The sequence below is a fragment of the Eumetopias jubatus genome, unplaced genomic scaffold (genome assembly GCF_037043125.1).
Source record: "Eumetopias jubatus isolate StellerSeaLion01/CBP00866 unplaced genomic scaffold, mEumJub1_p1.0 scaffold_8, whole genome shotgun sequence".
Classification (NCBI taxonomy): Eukaryota; Metazoa; Chordata; class Mammalia; order Carnivora; family Otariidae; genus Eumetopias; species Eumetopias jubatus.
In genome coordinates this window covers 4,180,936-4,202,000 of record NW_028274814.1, presented here as the reverse complement: position 1 = coordinate 4,202,000, position 21,065 = coordinate 4,180,936, and the positions used below count along the sequence as shown (strand labels likewise).

Below are 21,065 nucleotides of genomic sequence, written 5' to 3'. Positions count from 1 at the left end.
TGCCCTCCTCAGTACCCATCACCAGGCTAACCCATCCCCCCACCCTCCTCCCCTCCAGAAACCTCAGTTTGTTTTTCAGAGTCCATCATCTCTCCTGGTTCGTCTCCCCCTCTGACTTACTCCCCTTCATTCTTCCTCTCCTGCTATCTTCTTCTTTTTCTTTTTTCTTAAAATATGTTGCGTTATTTGTTTCAGAAGTACAGATCTGTGATTCAACAGTCCTACACAATTCACAGCGCTCACCGTAGCACATATCTTCCCCAATGTCCATCACCCAGCCACCCCATCCCTCCCACCCCCGACCACTCCAGCAACCCTCAGTTTGTTCCTGAGATTAAGAATTCCTCATATCAGTGAGGTCATATGATGCATGTCTTTCTCTGATTGACTTATTTCACTCAGCATAACACCCTCCAGTTCCATCCATGTCGTTGCAAATGGCAAGATCTCATTCCTTTTGATGGCTGCATAATATTCCATTGTGTATATACACCACCTCTTCTTTATCCATTCATCTGTCGATGGACATCTTGGCTCTTTCCACAGTTTGGTTATTGTGGACATTGCTGCTATAAACATTGGGGTGCACGTACCCCTTCGGGTCCCTACATTTGTATCTTTGGGGTAAATACCCAGTAGTGCAATTGCTGGATCGAATGGTAGCTCTAATTTCAACTGTTTGAGGAACCTCCATACTGTTTTCCAGAGGGGTTGCACCAGCTTGCATTCCCACCAACAGTGTAGGAGGGTTCCCCTTTCTCCACATCCCCGCCAACATCTGTCGTTCCCTGACTTGTTCATTTTAGCCATTCTGACGGGTGTGAGGTGGTATCTCATTGAGGTTTTGATTTGGATTTCCCTGATGCCGAGCGATGTTGAGCACTTTTTCATGTGCCTGTTGGCCATTTGGATGTCTTCTTTGGAAAAATGTCTGTTCATGTCTTCTGCCCATTTCTTGATTGGATTATTTGTTCCTTGGGTGTTGAGTTTGGTAAGTTCTTTATAGATTTTGGATACTAGCCCTTTATCTGATATGTCATTTGCAAATATTTTCTCCCATTCTGTCGGTTGTCTTTTGGTTTTGTGGACTGTTTCTTTTGCTGTGCAAAAGCTTTTTATCTTGATGAAATCCCAATAGTTCATTTTTGCCCTGGCTTCCTGTGCCTTTGGTGATGTTTCTAGGAAGAAGTTGCTGCGGCTGAGGTCGAAGAGGTTGCTACCTGTGTTCTCCTTTAGGATTTGGATGGACTCCTGTCTCACGTTTAGGTCTTTCAACCATTTGGAGTCTATTTTTGTGTGTGGTGTAAGGAAATGGTCCAGTTTCATTCTTCTGCATGTGGCTGTCCAATTTTCCCAACACCATTTGTTGAAGAGACTGTCTTTTTTCCACTGGACATTCTTTCCTGCTTTGTCAAAGATAAGTTGACCATAGAGTTGAGGGTCCATTTCTGGGCTCTCGATTCTGTTCCATTGATCGATGTGTCTGTTTTTGTGCCAGTACCATACTGTCTTGATGATGACAGCTTTGTAATAGAGCTGGAAGTCCGGAATTGTGATGCCGCCAGCTTTGCTTTTCTTTTTCAATATTCCTCTGACTATTCGGGGTCTCTTCTGGTTCCATAAATATTTTAGGATTATTTGTTCCATTTCTTTGAAAAAAGTGGATGGTATTTTGATGGGGATTGCATTGAATGTATAGATTGCTCTAGGTAGCATTGACATCTTCACAATGTTGGTTCTTCCAATCCATGAACATGGAACGTTTTTCCATTTCTTTGTGTCTTCTTCAATTTCTTTCCTGAGTATTTTATAGTTTTCTGAGTACAGATCCTTTGCCTCTTTGGTTAAATTTATTCCTAGGTATCTTATGGTTTTGGGTGCAATTGTAAATGGGATCGACTCCTTGATTTGTCTCTCTTCTGTCTTGTTGTTGGTGTATAGGAATGCCACTGATTTCTGTGCATTGATTTTATATCCTGCTACTTGACTGAATTCCTTTATGAGTTCTAGCAGTTTTGGGGTGGAGTCTTTTGGGTTTTCCACATAAAGTATCATATCATCTGCAAAGAGTGAGAGTTTGACTTCCTCTTTGCCGATTTGGATGCCTTTGATTTCTTTTTGTTGTCTGATTGCTGTGGCTAGGACTTCTAATACTATGTTGAATAGCAGTGGTGAGAGTGGACGTCCCTGCCGCGTTCCTGACTTTAGGGGAAAGCTCTCAGCTTTTCCCCATTGAGAATGATATTCGCTGTAGGTTTTTCGTAGATGGCTTTTATGATATTGAGGTATGTGCCCTCCATCCCTATACTCTGAAGAGTTTTGATCAAGAAAGGATGCTGTACTTTGTCAAATGCTTTTTCTGCATCTATTGAGAGGATCATATGATTCTTGTTCTTTCTTTTGTTAATGTATTGTATCACGTTGATTGATTTGCGGATGTTGAACCAGCCTTGCAGCCCAGGGATAAATCCCACTTGGTCATGGTGTATAATCCTTCTAATGTACTGTTGGATCCTATTGGCTAGTATTTTGGTGAGAATTTTTGCATCCATGTTCATCAAGGATATTGGTCTGTAATTCTCCTTTTTGATGGGATCTTTGTCTGGTTTTGGGATCAAGGTAATGGTGGCCTCATAAAATGAATTTGGAAGTTTTCCTTCCATTTCTATTTTTTGGAACAGTTTCAGGAGAATAGGTATTAATTCTTCTTTAAATGTCTGATAGAATTCCCCCGGGAAGCCATCTGGCCCTGGGCTTTTGTTTCTTGGGAGATTTTTGATGACTGCTTCAATTTCCTTAGTGGTTATAGGTCTGTTCAGGTTTTCTATTTCTTCCTGGTTCAGTTTTGGTAGTTGATACATCTCTAGGAATGCACCCATTTCTTCCAGGTTATCTAATTTGCTGGCATAGAGTTGCTCATAATATGTTCTTATAATTGTTTGTATTTCTTTAGTGTTGTTTGTGATTTCTCCTCTTTCTTTCATGATTTTGTTGATTTGGGTCATTTCTCTTTTCTTTTTGATCAGTCTGGCCAGGGGTTTATCAATCTTGTTAATTGATAAAGAACCAGCTCCTAGTTTTGTTGATCTGTTCTACTGTTCTTTTGGTTTCTATTTCATTGATTTCTGCTCTGATCTTTATTATTTCTCTTCTCCTGCTGGGTTTAGGCTTTATTTGCTGTTCTTTCTCCAGCTCCTTTAGGTGTAGGGTTAGGTTGTGTATTTGAGACCTTTCTTGTCTCTTGAGAAAGGCTTGTATTGCTATATACTTTCCTCTCAGGACTGCCTTTGCTGTATCCCAAAGATTTTGAACAGTTGTGTTTTCATTTTCATTGGTTTCCATGAATTTTTTAAATTCTTCTTTAATTTCCTGGTTGACCCATTCATTCTTTAGTAGGATGCTCTTTAGCCTCCATGTATTTGAGTTCTTTCCGACTTTCCTCTTGTGATTGAGTTCTAGTTTCAAAGCATTGTGGTCTGAAAATATGCAGGGAATGATCCCAATCTTTTGGTACTGGTTGAGACCTGATTTGTGACCTAGGATGTGATCAATTCTGGAGAATGTTCCATGGGCACTAGAGAAGAATGTGTATTCTGTTGCTTTGGGATGGAATGTTCTGAATATGTCTGTGAAGTCCATTTGGTCCAGTGTGTCATTTAAAGTCTTTATTTCCTTGTTGATCTTTTGCTTAGATGATCTGTCCATTTCAGTCAGGGGGGTGTTAAAGTCCCCCACTATTATTGTATTGTTGTCAATGTGTTTCTTTGCTTTTGTTATTAATTGCCTAATATAATTGGCTGCTCCCATGTTCGGGGCATAGATATTTACAACTGTTAGATCTTCTTGTTGGATAGACCCTTTAAGTAGGATATAGTGTCCTTCCTCATCTCTTATTACAGTCTTTGTTTTAAAATCTAGTTTGTCTGATATAAGGATTGCCACCTCAGCTTTCTTTTGGTGTCCATTAGCATGGTAAATGGTTTTCCACCCCCTCACTTTCAATCTGGGGGTGTCTTTGGGTCTAAAATGAGTCTCTTGCAGACAGCATATGGATGGGTCTTGTTTTTTAATCCAATCTGATAGCCTGTGTCTTTTGGTTGGGGCATTGAGCCCATTTACATTCAGGGTAACTATTGAAAGGTATGAATTTAGTGCCATTGTATTGCCTGTAAGGTGACTGTTACTGTATGTTGTCTGTGTTCCTTTCTGATCTTTGCTGCTTTTAGGCTCTCTCTTTGCTTAGAGGACCCCTTTCAATATTTCTTGGAGGGCTGGTTTCATGTTTGCAAATTCCTTTAGTTTTTTTTGTTCTGGAAGCTTTTTATCTCTCCTTCTATTTTCAATGACAGCCTAGCTGGATATAGTATTCTTGGCTGCATATTTTTCTCGTTTAGTGCTCTGAAGATATCTTGCCAGTCCTTTCTGGCCTGCCAGGTCTCTGTGGATAGGTCTGTTGCCAATCTAATATTTTTACCATTGTAGGTTACATATCTCTTCTCCCGAGCTGCTTTCAGGATTTTCTCTTTGTCTCTGAGACTCGTAAGTTTTACTATTAGATGTCGGGGTGTTGACCTATTTTTATTGATTTTGAGAGGGGTTCTCTGTGCCTCCTGGATTTTGATGCCTGTTTCCTTCCTCACATTAGGGAAGTTCTCTGCTATTATTTGCTCCAATATACCTTCTGCCCCTCTCTCTCTTTCTTCTTCTTCTGGGATCCCAATTATTCTAATGTTGTTTCATCTTATCGAATCACTTATCTCTCGAATTCTGCCCTCGTGATCCTGTAGTTGTTTCTCCCTCTTTTTCTCAGCCTCTTTACTTTCCATCATTTGGTCTTCTATATCACTGATTCTCTCTTCTGCCTCATTTATCCTAGCAGTTAGTGCCCCATTTTTGATTGCACCTCATCAATAGCCTTTTTGATTTCGACTTGGTTAGATTTTAGTTCTTTTATTTCTCCAGAAAGGGTTTCTCTAATAACTTCCACGCTTTTTTCAAGCCCAGCTAGTATCTTTAAAGTCATGATTCTGAACTGTAGGTCCGACATCGTACTAATGTCCGTATTGAGTAGGTCCCTGGCTGACGGTACTACCTCTTGTTCTTTTTGCTGAGGTGATTTTTTTCGTCTTGTCATTTTGTCCAGAGGAGAATAGATGAATGAGAGAACAAAATGCTAACAGGTTTACAACGTCCCCAGCAAATATACTGTATACAAATCAGAAAAGACCTGAAACCAGGTGAAAAGAAAGGGAAAGAAAGAAAAAAGAAAGAGAAAAAAAGAAAAAAAAGATAAAAACAAAAACAGAACAATACAAAAAAAGCAGAGTGTGATCAAATATGATCAGGCTAGTGCATAGATCAGTGCCACACACTAGATTTTGGGCGTATTTTGGTCTGTTAGAAAAAAGTGCCTCCTAAAATTTTAAAGGAAGAAAGACATATATGTACAAAATAAGGGTTGATACAATGAAGGGATCGAAGATGACTGTAAAGATGAAAATTATAAAAGATTTTATAAAAGGACTTGATAAGATAAGAAGTTGTTTGAAAAAAGAAAGAAGACTTAAAAAAAAAAAGAAAAAAGGGAGAGAATGTGATCAGGCAGGAGACTAGAACAGAACCATACACTAGTGATTTAGGGTATATTTTTATCTGTTAGAAGAAACTGTATCTCAAAATTTTAAAGAGAGAACAACTTATATATATATATGCCAAAAATAAGGGTAACTACTATGAAGGGATAAAATATGACTCTAAAAATGAAAAATAAAAAATGTTTTTTTTTTTTAAAGAGATTGATAAGATGTTGGTTGAAAAAGGGAAAAAGAAAAAGAAAAAAAAAGTTAACAAAAATTAACTTTGATGAACTAATGAATCATGGTAAAAAAAAGCCATGAATTCTATGTGCAGTATTCCCCTAGCGCTGGAGTTCTCCTGTTCTCCTTGATCGGTAAACTTGGTCTTGGCTTGCGGGCTGTTCGTGCTGATCTTCTGGGGGAGGGGCCTGTTGCTGTGGTTTCCAGATGTCTTTGCCGGAGGCTGAATTGCCCCGCCCTTGTTGGTCCGGGCTAAGCAAGCTGCTCGGGTTTGATCTCAGGTGCTTTTGTTCCCTGCAAGCTCTCCGTACAGCCTTGGAGGACCAGGGCAAAAATGGTAGCCTCCCAATCTCCACCCTGAGAACTCGGGGCCCCGCTCCTCAGTGCGCCCCCAGAGAAAAGCAGTCACTCCCTTGTCCCCGGTCTCCGGCCGCACTCCGTGCTCACCCGGCCTGTGACTGAGCGTTTGTATCTCTGGCACCCGACCCCGTGTGGAGTCTCCAAACCCAGCAGATCCCTGCGGTGCATTCCCGCGCCGCTCCTCCTCGGGAAGGAAGGGGAGTCTCCCCGGATCTGCCGCTTGTTGGGTCCCTGCTGGAGGAGCAGTGGCCTGACTGGGCCGCGGATCACAGTTTATGGCCACCCCGAGCTGAGAGCCCGGGCCTTGGCTCTGTCTCTGCAGCCGGCTTCCCCGCTCCGATACCTGGGAGCTCTGGCGCACTCAGGCTCCCCCGGTCTTTCTGTGACCCCAAGGGTCCTGAGACCCTACTGTCCCGCGAGGGTTCACCCCCGCTTAGCCACTGGAGCGACGTCCCTCAGCGGAGCCGACTTCTAAAAGGTCCGATTTTGTGCTCTGCGGCTCTAGCACTTGCCAGAAGCGGCCGGCGGAGGCCCCTCCCCCGCCGTCTATCCTCCCGAATATCGCCTCGGATTCACTTCTCCGCACGTCCTACCTTCCAGTAAGTGGTCGCTTCTCTGTTCAGATAGTTGTTGCTACTCTCCTCTTTGATCTGTTGAGTTCGTAGGTGTTCAGAATGGTTTGATCCCTATTCAGCTGAATTCCTGAGACCAGACGAAATCTAGGTCTCCTACTCCTCCGCCATCTTGCTCCGCCCCCCCAACCCCAGAAATTTATTTCTCACAGTTCTGGGGTCTGGAAGTTTAGGATTGGGGTGTCAATATGGTGGGTTGAGGGCCCTCTTCTGGATTGCAGACTTCTTCTTTCTCACATGGCAGAAAAGTCAAGGGCATTCTCTCAGGCCTCTTTTATAAGGACATTAATCTCATTCACAAGGGCTCTGCCCTCATGACCAAATCACTTCTCAAAGGCCCCACATCCTAATACCAACACACTGGGCACTGGATTTCAACATATGAATTTGTGGGGGAGGGGAGGAGAGACACAAAAATTCAGACCACAGTAGGATTCTATGATAAAGAATGGGTGACTTAAATAACATTTATTTCTTACAGTTCTGGAGGCTGGGAAGTCTAAGATCAAGGCACCAGCAGATTTGGTGTCTGGCGAGAACCAAATTCCTGGTTTATAGAAGGCCATCTTCTTTCTGTGTTTTCACATGGCAGAAAGGGCAAGGGAGATCTCTGGAGCCTCTTTTATAAAGGCATTAAACCATTCATGAGTGTACTACCTTCATGACCTAATAATCTCCCAAAGGTGATTCCAAATGGGGATTAGGTTACAGTATATGAATATTGGGAGGGGGGACATTCAGTCTGTGCCAGCTAATGTCACTTAAAATTTCTTTTTTGTCTGAATTTAAAGTCAAAATTTTTTGTGTAAGTATAATTTTTTTTCTGGAGAAGTTCTATGGATTTAATGAGAATTTTAAAGGAATTTATTTTCCTCTTCCAAACTCTATTCTGAACTATCATTGATCTAGGCTATTTTGCAGAGATCAATAGGAGCTAAAAAGTGACTTGCTTGGGGTTAGAGAATAAACTGGTAGTGAAATCTGAACTACAAATAAGGTTCTCTGAACCCTACTCAGCATTTACAGTTAGTGAAAGTATATTTGGTTTTGCTTCCTCAGGCAGCATGGATAATAGAATCAGTTGGTATTATTATCTATCTGTTCAAGTAATTATAATGCTTTTAAAATGTTTTAATAAGTCCTATAAAGCTTTATTTTAGTTTTTAAATGAACTAGTTTTTTGTTGCTGTTGGTTGTGTACCTTTTAGAGGATCATTATTCCAGTAATTATTCGAACATTCTTTTCAAGGATGTAGATTAAGTAATCCATTTGGACCCAAAGCTGCCCTTACTTTGTACAATTGTGCAGGGAGTGGGTTAAGGGAAAAGCAGATGTTGAAATCTAGCCCATGGTTTGCCAACTGTGTACCCTGGCATAGGGCTGCATTTGCCTGAACAAAGGGTCTTTTCTCATCAAAGACATCATACGGACTAGCAGAATTGTACTTAACAAAATCATGCTTAGATAAAATGTTACAAAGTGTTTTGTTATTCTATTAACTTGATTTTCAGATTATTTGTTAGAAAAATAGAGTGTATTTAATTTAGGCAACTATCTGCTAGGTGGGTTAATTGGCAGCTTAATCATATGGATTATATATTATATTATATATAGGACATATTTTTTGTAAACTAAAATTTTAGAATATAGAAATATTTTACATATTTGACTGTTTTCTGAGTCAAATCATATATACCATATTTTAGTAGGCTTGGCAGTAATTACTATTGTAGTAGTCCTCCCTTATCCAGAGGGATACATTCCAAGACCCTCAGGGGATGCCTGAAACTGTGGATAATTCCAAACCCTGTATATTCTGTGCTTTTTCTTATACATACATAGATACATACATACTTATGCTAGAATTTAATTTATTAATTAGACACAGTAAGAGATTAACAACAATAATAAAAATAGAATTAATAACAATATACTGCAGTAAAAGTTATATGAATGTGATTTCTCTCAAAATCTCATTGTACAGTATTCCTCCTCCTTCTTGTGATGACATGAGATGATAAAATGTCTACATGATGAGATAAAGTGAGGTGAAATTACATAGGCATTGTGCCATAGCATTAAGCTACTATTGATCTCTGACTATAATCAACTGCTTTCAGACTGTGGTTGAGCATAGGTAATTGAAACTGCAGAAAGCAAAACCATGCATAAGGGGAGACTACTGTATTCCATTTTTAGAAGAGGAAACTCAGAGATATTAAATAACTTGACCAGATTTGAAGAGTTATAAGATGTACCCTGGTTGGACTGGATAGCCCAGGATCCTCTCTATTTTTTGGTGGGGCTAAAATGACTAAAAGCCTACTTGCAAATGTGATCTCCCCATTTATTGTTTCTTTTCAAGGATCATCAATTTTTTTAAAAGATTTTATTTATTTATTTGAACAGAGAGAGACACAGCGAGAGAGGGAACCCAAGCAGGGGGAGTGGGAGAGGGAGAAGCAGGCTTCCCGCCGAGCAGGGAGCCCGATGCGGGACTCGATTCCAGGACCCTGGGATCATGACCTGAGCCAAAGGCAGACGCTTAATGACTGAGCCACCCAGGCGCCCCAAGGATCATCAATTTTTAAAGTTTATAGAAACTTCACTTAGTCTTTTCTATGCATAGTGCCAAGAACTCTTTCTGTTAAAAGTACTCACTCTTTAAGTATTAAGGATATTAAATATATAAACAGTAACTATAATTGCATTCTATATGTACTTGAATAAATTGAATAAATTTGTTGCATATATCATAATATAATGTAATATAGAAGGTGCAGACTTGATAAAACTACTGTATTTTTTAATCTAAGGCTTCTAAAGAATTTGTTTATTAAAAAAATTGAGATATAATTTACATTATATTAATTTCAAAGCTGAAATATGTTAGCACATAGTTGATACATAATATCCCTAACTAATTCAACATAATAAATGCAATATAAAAGGGGAATTATGACATAGTAATTGAGAATATGGTGTTAGAAAACAGGAAGGATTTCTATTTAGAAATAATATGTATAAAGACAAAGACCCGAGGGAACAGAGGCTATTCAGAGAAATTCAAGTGCTTGAGTATGATAGGATTTTTGGATTAAGGAGAAGAGTAGTAGGAATCCTAAGAAAGGCCAAGTATGGACGGCATTAATAGTTTGTATTTTGAGTAAGAAATGGGGATTTATTGAAGAATATTAAGAATGATCCATTTGGTATTTTTTGTTAAGATTTCTGTGCCAGCTTTATGAAAGATGAATTTTGGGGTACAGATTGGATTTTGCAGTCAGGAAGAACAATTAGAGGGTTTTTGGAATAATTTAACTCAGTGATAAAGTAGTTAATTATAAGTTATATGAACTTATTAAGATGGAATTGTAAGTAGTACTTCTTGTAATCTAAATTTTAGTGTTGCCAAATGGGAAGATTTAATTTTATAAAAATACTGATCTTTTCAAATTAATATAACAAATATAATACATTTAGTCAGAATTTAAAAAGACTTTTTTTTAAATAAGGGAGACATAATTTGAAGATTATATAGAAATCATTTAGGAGCCTTTTTTAAAAGAAATAATAGCTCTTTAATCACTTGTCCAATTCCTTTTGAAATTATTGGTGCATCTATTTTAATATAGATTCGTCCATTTTTAATGGTTTTTTCAAAGTCATTGGTTAGAAGTTTACATTATGCTATTTTAGAATTTGTTTTGTTTTCTTTTTTCTGTATCTCTTTTTCCATTTATTTTTCATTTATAGAAGTATTTGTTTTTTGTTTGTTTTCCTCTCATTCAGGTTTGTCGGGGGATTGTGTATTACTTGGTGCTTTCAACTAACTGATTTTAGATTTCATTTAATTGTTCCATTTTATTTCTTGTTGCTGTTACTGTTTTCTATTTAATTACTTTAATCTTCATCTTTATTAATTTCTTCTCCCCCTTTTCCTTCATTTTTAATTCCTCAGATGTCTGGTGGTTCGTGGAACGGAACGGCTAAGGACTGAATCTTTCTAATGTCATTCCTCATCATTTAATAGTCAAGCCCAAGCATCCTTCCATGGCAGCTTGAATCTAATAGGTCAAAAGTAGAAGCTGCAAGATCTCTTATGATCTGAGCTCAGAAGCCTGAGAACATAATTTCCATTACATTTTATTGGTTAGGAGCCAGCCCAGACTCACAGGGAGGGAAAATAGTCTTGATGAGAGAAGTAGAATATATATATATATGTATGTATGAGTGGGACAAATTATAGGTGGCCATTTTTGGAAATAGTCTGTGATAATCTTTCCTCTGGCCACATGTTAATGTTTCTTCCACAGGCAAAATGTGCTCACCCCTTCCTTCTAAAATCTCATTACACTCTAGTTTTATCTTAAAGTCTAGGGTCTTATTATCTGTACCAGGTCTAGATATGGGTTCTTGACAGAGCTATTCTTGATTTGGAGATCTGCTATCTAAAAAGGGAAGTTACCCTACCCTATCCCTCCCAACACATACTTAACGCATACTATTGAGAAAAGGATAGGATAATTGCAATAGACACTCGTACTCAAATAGGGGGAAAACAGAAGGCAATCCTGAAATCTAACTAGACACGAGTCACCAGTTCTCCTGACTTTCAGGGTGGGGTAGGTACTTTGATTGAGGTCTAGTTTTGCTCCCTGGGAATGATTTCCTAATCCAAAATAAAGTGGCCCTTATTTTGCAATGTGGTACATATATTCTACTCTCTGAATCATTCCTTCACCATAAGAAATTGCCCACATTTGCAGCTGAATAGCTCACTCAGCCTGCTTCCTATTCATCTATTATTGGGGACCTAGAGATCTCTTTTCATTTTGAAATATTGCTGTCTTTTTTAGTCTAATATGGTGGTGTTTCTCTTAAAAATTTGTTTTCTATGTATGTTACTGTTCATTCTTATACCCCAAGGCTACAACCATAATTCTTTCTGGGATAGACTTCTTTTTACTTAAAGCATGTCAGGGTTCTACAGGACAATACCTTCAAGATTATTCAAGTTCTTTTGTCTTTGGAGGATCCACAAAGAATATTTAAGTGTTTCTGAGGTCTTAACAGGGAGTCTTGTAGTTACACCCTTGATTTGACTTTGACTCTGTGGCTACATTTTACTGTCAGTACTATGACTTTGATCTTTGCCCTAAAGTAATTTCTTACTTTGAGAATTTCTTTGTGGGCTGGAGATACTGTCCTGGATTCTCTATATGTCTTCTAATATCTGCTTTAAAATTGAACAGTTCTTTCTTTAGTTTATTTCTCTTGCAATAACTTTATTGCATTCAGTAGTATAAGCCAAATAGTATTTTTAGCATTCTGGCTGGAAATTTCCTTAGCCAGATCCACAAGTTTATTAGGTATGTTTTTAACCCTGCAAGTTACTCTAGGCCTGAGTTTTGTTAATTGTTCTATAACTACATAACAGAGTCCTTACCCTGCTTTTCAGCTTCCAATATCAATTTTCCACACTGGCAAAAGCTAAACCTGTAAAGCTTGTTAGAGACTATCGGATTGAAAGATTTCCACCACATTCTTTAAGGAAGTCATAAGGTTAGCCAAAATTCACGAGGAAGAGTGGCATAGAGTGGGAAAAATTGTGGAAATAATCCAACACAGTATTCAATTTTTGTAAATGTTCTAATGACATAAAACAATACACATTTTCTATTGCTACATAAGTTATGTTTTCTTAAATAACAAAGTATTCCAAACCTTGGTGATTTGAAACAACAGATATTCATTATTTCTCTTAGTGACTGGTTAAGTGTTCTCTATGGGAAGGCTTGGCTTGGGTTGGATGATCTTAGATAGCTTTATTCATATATATGAAGTCCCAGCTGGGACATCTATGACAGATGGGACCTCTTTCTAGTCTCTTATCCTCTAGGAGGCTAGCCCAGGGTATTTTACAGAAGGATTCCCAGCAGCAAGAGCAAAAGAATCCTGGAAGATGTCTTGAGGCCTAATAAGCTCAGACCTCAGATACTGCCATTTTCATTGTATCCTATTGGCCAAAGCAAGTCACAGGGCAGTCCAGTTTTGAGGAGTTGAAGAAATGGACTCCACATTTGAGGGGAGCTACTGTAAAGAATTTATGGCCATTTTAGTCTACCATAAGTGGAGACTTCTCTTTCTTTCTCTCCCTTCCCTTTCTCTCTTTATATAAAATTCAATTAAATCTAGATTTGCTTTATTTAACTCTATTTTTATTAGTAAATAGGCTAGGCTGCTATATAGAGAGACCCTGTACAATTCCATAGCTTAAACATGACAGAATATTATTTTTCTCTCCTGGAAAATTTGGGTAGAGAGTTTCAGGTAGGTATAGTAGTTTGATGTTATTTGGGACCCAGTCTTCTTACTTCTTACCTTTATTTCTCATTGAAGTATAGAAATTTTTACCAGATCTTAATTATTTTTATTTAATCAACTAAGTTTTATTTTCCTACTTATTTTATTATTATCTTTTTTCTTTTACCCTTATGAAACTAATATTTGAATATTATGATTCCTAGATCTAATTTTTAAGTTTTCTATATTTTTGGTCCTGGCTTCTATTTATGTGTTTGCTCTGTACTATGAAATATTTATTCCATTTACTTGACAATAGTTCTAAACCTATTCTCAAAAATAGCCTTTCTCCTTTCCACTTCCTCTTGACTTTTTTAAATTGTTTTTTATTTTAATTCTGATATAGTTATTATACAGCCTCATATTAGTTTCACAATATAGTGATTCAACAATTCCATATATTATTCAGTGCTCATCATGATAAGTGTACTCTTTAAAACCCCATCACCTCTTTCACCCATCCCCTCACACACCTCCCCTCTGGTAACCATCTGTTGGTTCTCTATAGTTATGAGTCTGTTTCTTGGTTTGCCTTTCTCTCTCTTTTTGCCTTTGTTCATTTGTTTTGTTAAATTCCACATATGAGTGAAATCATATGGTATTTGTCATTTTCTGACTGACTTATTATGCTTAGCATTATACTCTCTAGCTCCATCCATATTGTTGGAAATGTAAAGATTCTGTTCTTTCTTATGAACATTGCAAGTAACAATCTATGAAGCTGGTGTCACTTACATCATATATATATGTGTATATATATGACACACACAATGGAGTATATGGACACACAATGGAATGTGTATATGTGTGTGTGTGTATATATATGTATATATACACACACCACATCTTCTACACCCATTCACTTACTGATAGACACTTGAATTGCTTCAGTAATTAGGCTATTGTAAATAATGCTGAAATAAACATAGAGGTGCATGTATCCCTTTGAATTAAGAGTCTCATGCTCTACCGACTGAGCTAGCTGGGCAGTTATCCCTTTGAATTAGTGTTTTTGTATTTTTTTTGGTAAATACTTAGTAGTGGGATTTACTGGATCCTAAGGTAGTTCAGTTTTTAACTTTTTGGGGAAGCTCCATACTGTTTTCCACTGTGGATGCTGCAGCTTGCATTCCCACCAACACTGCACCAGGGTTCCTTTTCTTCCCCATCCTCACCAACACCTGTTGTTTCTTGTGTTTTGATTTTAGTCATTCTGACAGGTATAAGGGTAGTATCTCAGTGTAGTTTTGATTTGCATTTTCCTGATGATGAGTGATGTTGAGCATCTTTTCATTTTTCAGTTGGTCATCTTGATGTCTTCTTTGGAGAAATATCTGTTCATATCTTCTCATTTTTTAATTGGATTATTTGTTTTTTAGGTGTTGAGTTGTATCAGGTCTCTATTTATTTGGATACTAGCCCTTTATCAGATATGTCATTTGCAAATATCTCCCATTCCATAGGTTGCCTTTTGGTTTTATTGATTATTTCCTTCACTGTGCAGAAACTTTTTATTGTGATGTAGTCCTGACAGTTTATTTTTGTTTTTATTTCCCTTGCCTCAGGAGACCTATCTAGAAACATTTTGCTGTGGTCAATGTCAGAGAAATTAAAGCCTGAGTTCTCTTCTAGGATTTTTAAGGTCTCAGGTCTCACATTTAAGTTCTTAAACCATTTTGAGTTTATTTTTGTGTATGCTATGAGAAAGTGGTCCAATTCCATTCTTTTGCATGTTGCTGTCCAATTTTCCCAACACCATTTGTTGGAGAGAATGTCTTTTTCCCGTTGCATATTGTTTATTGCTTTGTTGAAGATTAATTGACCTTATAATCATGGAGCCTATTTCTGTGTTTTATATTCTGTTCCATTGATCTATGTGTCTATTTTTGTGCCAGTACCGTACTGTTTTGATTACTATGGCTTTGTAATAGAACTTGAAATCTGGAATTGTGATACCGCCAGCTTTGCTTTTCAATTTCAAGATTGCTTTGGCTATTTGAGGTCTTTTGTGGTTCCATATAAATTTTAGGATTGTTCTAGTTCTGTGAAAAATACTATTGGTATTTTGATAGGGATTGCATTAAATCTGTAGATTGCTTTGGATGGTATAGACATTTTATTTTATTTTACTATTATTTTTATTATTATTTTTAAAAGATTTTATTTATTTATTTGTCAAAGAGAGAGCACAAGCAGGGGGTGTGGCAGGCAGAGGGAGAAACAGGGTCCCCACTGAGCAGGGAGCCTGATGTGGAACCCAGTCCCAGGACTCTGGGATCATGACCTGAGCCGAAGGCAGATGCTTAACCAACTGAGCCACCCAGCCATCCCAGTATAGACATTTTAACACTATTTATTCTTCCAGTCCATAAGCCTGGAATGTCTTTCCATTTCTGTGTGTCATTGTCAATTTCTTTCATCAATGTTTTATACTTTTCAGAGTATAGGTCCTTCACCTCTTTGGTTAAATTTATCCCTGGGTATCTTATGTTTTTGGTGTAATTGTAAATGGGATTATTTTCTTAATTTCTCTTTCTACTGCTTTATTATTAGTGTATAGAAATTCAACAGATTTTTGTACATTTATTTTGTACCCTACTAAATTCAGTGATCAGTTCTAGTAGGTTTTTTTTGTGGAGTGTTTTGAGTTTTCTATATATGGTATCATGTCATCTGCAAATAGTGAAAATTTGTCCTTCTTTACCAGTTTGATGCCTTTTATTTCTTTTTGTTGTCTGATTCCTTTGGCTAGGATTTCTAGTACAATGCTGAATAAAAGTGATGAAAGTGGACATCCTTGGGCGCCTGGGTGGCTCAGTTGGTTAAGCAACTGCCTTCGGCTCAGGTTGTGATCCCAGGGTCCTGGGATCGAGCCCCGCATCCGGCTCCCTGCTCAGCCAGAAGCCTGCTCTCCCTGTCCCACTCCCCCTGCTTGTGTTCCCTCTCACGCTGTCTCTCTCTCTCTGTCAATTAAATAAATAAATGAAATCTTAAAAAAAAAAAAAAAAAAAAAAGAAAGTGGACCTCCCTGTCTTGTTCCTGACCTTAGGGGAAAAGCTCTCAGTTATTCATAATTGAGTATGATGTTGGCTGTGGGTTTTTCATATAAGGCCTTTATTATGTTGAGGTATGTTCTTGTTAAACTACTTTGTTGAGGATTTTTATTATGAATGGATGTTATACCTTGTCAGATACTTTTTCTACATTTGTTGAAATGATCTTATGGTTTTTGTTGATGTCATTCATCATGAAATTATTGAACCAACCTTGCATTGCAGGAATACACTTGATTGTGGTGAATGATGTTTCTAATGTATTGTTGGATATGGTTTACTAGTATTTTGTTGAGGGTTTTTACATTTGTGTTCATCAGAGATATTGGGTAACAATTCTCTTTTTTTGTGGTGTCTATTTGGTTTTGGTATCAGGGTAATGCTTGCCTAATAGAATGATTTTGGAAGCATTCCTTTGTCTTCTATTTTTTGCGGATAGTTTGAGAAAAATAGGTATTAACTTTTCTTTAAATGTTTGGTAGAATTTGCCTGTGAAGTCCTCTGGTCCTGGACTTTTCTTTGTTGGGATTTTTTTTGATTACTGATTCAATTTCTTTGCTGGTAATCACTCTGTTCAAATTTTCTATTTCTTCGTGCATCATTTTTGGTAGGTTATATGTTTCTAGGAATTTATCCATTTCTTCCAGGTTGTCCAATTTGTTGGTATATAATTTTGCATAATATTCTTTTATAATTTTTTGTATTACTGCGGTGTCATTTGTTATTTCTTCTCTTTCATTTGTGATTTTGTTTTATTAGAGTCCTCTTTTTTTAATGAGTCTGTCTAGAGGTTTACCAATTTTGTCCATCTCTTCAAAGAACCAGCTCTTGGTTTCATTGATCTGTTCTATTGTTTTTTTTTTTTTTTAATTCTGTATCGTTTATTTCTGCTATAATTTTTATTATTCCCTTCCTTCTCTTGGGTTTGGGTTTTGCTTTTTCTTTTTTTTCTATCTCCTTTAGGTGTAAGGTTAGGTTGCTTATTTGAGATTTTTCTTCCTTCTTGAAGTAGGCCTTATTGCTATAAAATTTCCTGTTTGAACTGCCTTTGCTGCATCCCAAAGATTTTGGACTGTTCTGTTTTTGCTTCATTTTTCTCCATGTAGTTTTTGATTTCTTCTTCGATTTCTTGGTTGACCCATTCATTGTCTAGTAGCATGTTATTTAACCTCCATATATTAGTAGTCTTTCCAGGTTTTTCTTGTGGTAGATTTCTAGTTTCATAGCATTGTGGTCAGAAAAGGTACAGGGTACTACTTTGATCTTTTTGAATTTCTTGAAACTTGTTTGTAGTCTCATATGTGGTCTATTCTTTTTTTTTTTTAAAGGATGTTGCAGTCTTTTTTTTTTTTTAATGATTTTATTTATTTATTCATGAGCGACAGAGGTGGGGAGAGAGAGAGAGAGAGAGAGAAGCAGAGGGAGAAGCAGGCTCCCAAGGAGCAGGGAGCCCGATGCGGGACTCGATCCCAGGACCCTGGGATCATGACCTGAGCCGAAGGCAGACACTTAACCATCTGAGCCACCCAGGCGCCCTCATATGTGGTCTATTCTGGAGAATGTTCCATATGTACTTGAAAAGAATGTGTAATCTGCTGTTTTCGAATGGAATTTTCTGAATATATCTGTTATTTATCTGGTCTAGTATGTCATTCATTCAAAACCACTGTTTCCTTGTTGATTTTCTGTTTGGATGATCTGTCTATTGATGTAAGTGGGGTGTTAAAGTCCTCTTCTTACTATGGATTAGTTCCTTTATTTTTATAATTAACCATTTTATGTATTTTGGTGATCCCACGTTGGGTGCATAAAATTTACAATTGTATCTTCTTGTTAGATTGTCCACTTTTATTATAATATAGTGTCCTTCTTTGTCTCTCATTACAGTCTTGTTAAAGTCTATTTTGTCTGACATAAGTATTGCTACTCCAGCTTTCTTTTGACATCTATTTGCATGATGTTTCTCCATTCCCTTACTTTCAATCTGCAGGTCACTTCAGGTCTGAAATTAGTTTCTTGTAGGCAGCCTATAGATGAGTCTTGTTTTTTTATCCATTCTGTATCCCTATGTCCTTTGACTGGAGTGTTTAATCCATTTATACTCAAAGTAATTATTGATAGATATATATTTATTGCCATTTTGTTACATGTTTTCTGGTTGTTTCTGTAGTTTTTCTCTGATCCCTTTAGCTCCTGCTATCTTTAATCATTTGCTGGCTTTCTTTAGTGATATACTGGGATTTCTTTTTCTTATTCTTTGCATATCTATTACTGGATTTGGGTTTGGGGGTTACCATTAGGTTTGTATAGAACATTGCATGTAACAATCTGTATGAAGTTGATGGTCACTTAAATTGGAACCCATTCGTTACTCTCTCACTCTCTCCCATTTTAGGTATGTGGTGTCATATTATAAATCCTTTTATTTTGTGAATCCCTTCACTGATATTTGCAGATAGACTTATTTTTACTTTTGTTGTGTTTTGTACTTTTCATATTCTCACTTATGGTCTTTTCTTTCCACTCTAAGAGTCCCCTTTAATATTTCTTGTGGGGACGGTTTAGTGGTCATGAACTCCTTTAGTTTTTATTTGTCTGAGAAACTCTTTATTGCTGTTTCTATTCTGAATTATAGCCTTGCCGAATAGAGTATTATTGGCTGCAGATTTCTCCCTTTCAGCCCTTTGAATTTATCATGGCACTCCTTTCTAGCCTGCAAAGTTTCTGCTGAAAACCAGCTGATATCCTTATGGGGTTTCCCTTGTATGTAATAGTTTTTTCTCTTGCTGCTTAAAAAATTTTCTCTTTATCACTACATTGTGATTAGCAGATGTCTTGGTGTGGACCTCCCTGGGTTGATTTTGTTGGGGGATCTCTGCTTTCTGGATCTGGATATCTGTTTCCTTTCCCAGATTAGGGATGTTTTCAGCTATTATTTCTTTAAATAAATTTTCTGCCCCCTTTTGTCTCTCCTTCTAGGATCCCTATACTGTGAATATTATTATGCTTGATGAAGTCACTGAGTTCCTTAAGTCTGTTCTCATTTTGTATATATATTTTTTCTCTCACTTAATTTGCTCAAATACTTTCCATTATTCTGTCTTCCAGGTTATTAATTTGTTCTTCTGCTCCCTCTAGCCTGCTATTTATTCCATCATGTGTATTTTTAATTTCAATTATCATATTATTGATCTCTGATTGTTTTCTTTTTAATCTCTTTGTTAAGGATCTCATTGACGTCTTCTATTCTTTTCTCAAGTCCACTGAATATCATTATAATCATTACTTTAAATTCTCTATCAGGCATAACACATCTGTTTCACTTAGGTCCCTTGCTATGATTTGTCTTGTTCTTTAATTTGGGACATATTCCTCTGTTTCCTCATTTTGCCTAACTCTCTGTGTCTGTTTCTGTGTGTTAGGAAAGTCAGTTACATCTCTTGCCCTTGAAAGTAGTGGGGCATGCTCTTTTAATAAGGCTGTGTCTGTCTTCTTCCCACAGGGATGCATAGCCACTGCTGAGACTGAGCCAGCCACAGCTGCTCAGGGGAGTGTAGTCTTAATAATATGGACTTGTCCTCCGCAAGAATTTAGGAGATGCAGTGTTGGCATGGTTTGCACTGGTTTTCTGGGGAGGGGACCCACAGTTTTGGGACTGAGGCAGCCTCAGCTGGAGGGGGGAAGGGATGGTGTAGGGAAGGTAGGTAGTGAACGCCAGTGCTTGGCTGGTTCCCACATGTGGCTATGTGATTATGCTGTGGGACGGGGAAGGAAATGGCACCTGCTAGCTCCTTTTTTCCTGGAGAAGTTCCTCAGTGAACTCTGGGATTACTAACTAACTCTCCCTCTTATATGCCCAAATATTTTTGAAACTGCTGCTTCTAAGCTGTATCTTACTAGCAGTTGTGCTTTCTCTTTAAGCCTGGGGACTCAGCTTCCTAATACCCTCCAGGCTCTTTTAGAGCGGAGCCACTGATTTTTGAAAATTCTAGGGTTAAATCCTGCTGGTTGTAAGAACTCATGAAATCTGGCCCCTCTGATTTTCAGAGCCAAATGCTATGGGGATTCATCTTCCCTGTTCAGGGTATCCAGTGTGATAGTCTATTTCTTACCCCTCTCTGTGCCAACAGACCACCCCCATCCCATGGATGGCACACTATCCATTTAGGTCCCTACAGTGTCTCCACCCTTCCTACCCTCTTCGATGTAGCCTTTTCTCTACATTTAGTTGTGGAGTTTGTTCTGCCAGTCTTTGTGTCTTTTCCTGGGTTATTTGCACTGATGTGTTATCTATTTGTTTCTGTGGGATGAGGTGAAGTTAGGATCTTCCTACTCTGCCGTCTTCCCAGGAATTCCAATAGTGTCTTCCCTCTTGACATTTTAAGTTCAAAACTATGTTTAAAAAATAATCTCAGTGGATCTTAATTTATGGCTATAATTGCATCCATCAGAGCTTTCTCAGTTCTGTTTTCTTGTAGTTATTTTCTGTCTGTCCCTTTAGATCTGCCTTAGTGGGAATACCTCTTTGTATCATTCAAATTGGTCTTCCTCTCTGAAGTTACTTAGTCCCAGTAGATGGCTTGTTATATTTCTGTGCCTATTTATGAATGTGAGTTTCCTCAGTACATTATAGTCCTAGATAGAGATCTCTTGAACAGTAGCTAGAAGGCTTTTGTCTTCATTATTACCTTTTTCTGTTTTTATAGATGTTGTATTTGTATTCTCTCAAATTTCAATGAGAATAAAAATATAGATTTAAATCTTTCTTCTGTTTCTTAAGATAACACTTTCAGAAGAGAAACATTTGCTCTATGCTTTGAAGATGATTTTCCACTTT

The 21,065-nt window shown here is 37.6% G+C and overlaps 1 protein-coding gene across 1 annotated transcript in view; it reads left to right on the top strand.

The window, feature by feature from the left end:
* The window catches only part of CCDC7 (coiled-coil domain containing 7), a 395,691-nt gene that overhangs the window by 124,166 nt on the left and 250,460 nt on the right, over positions 1–21,065 (top strand). The gene's annotated exons all lie outside the window — the stretch shown is intronic.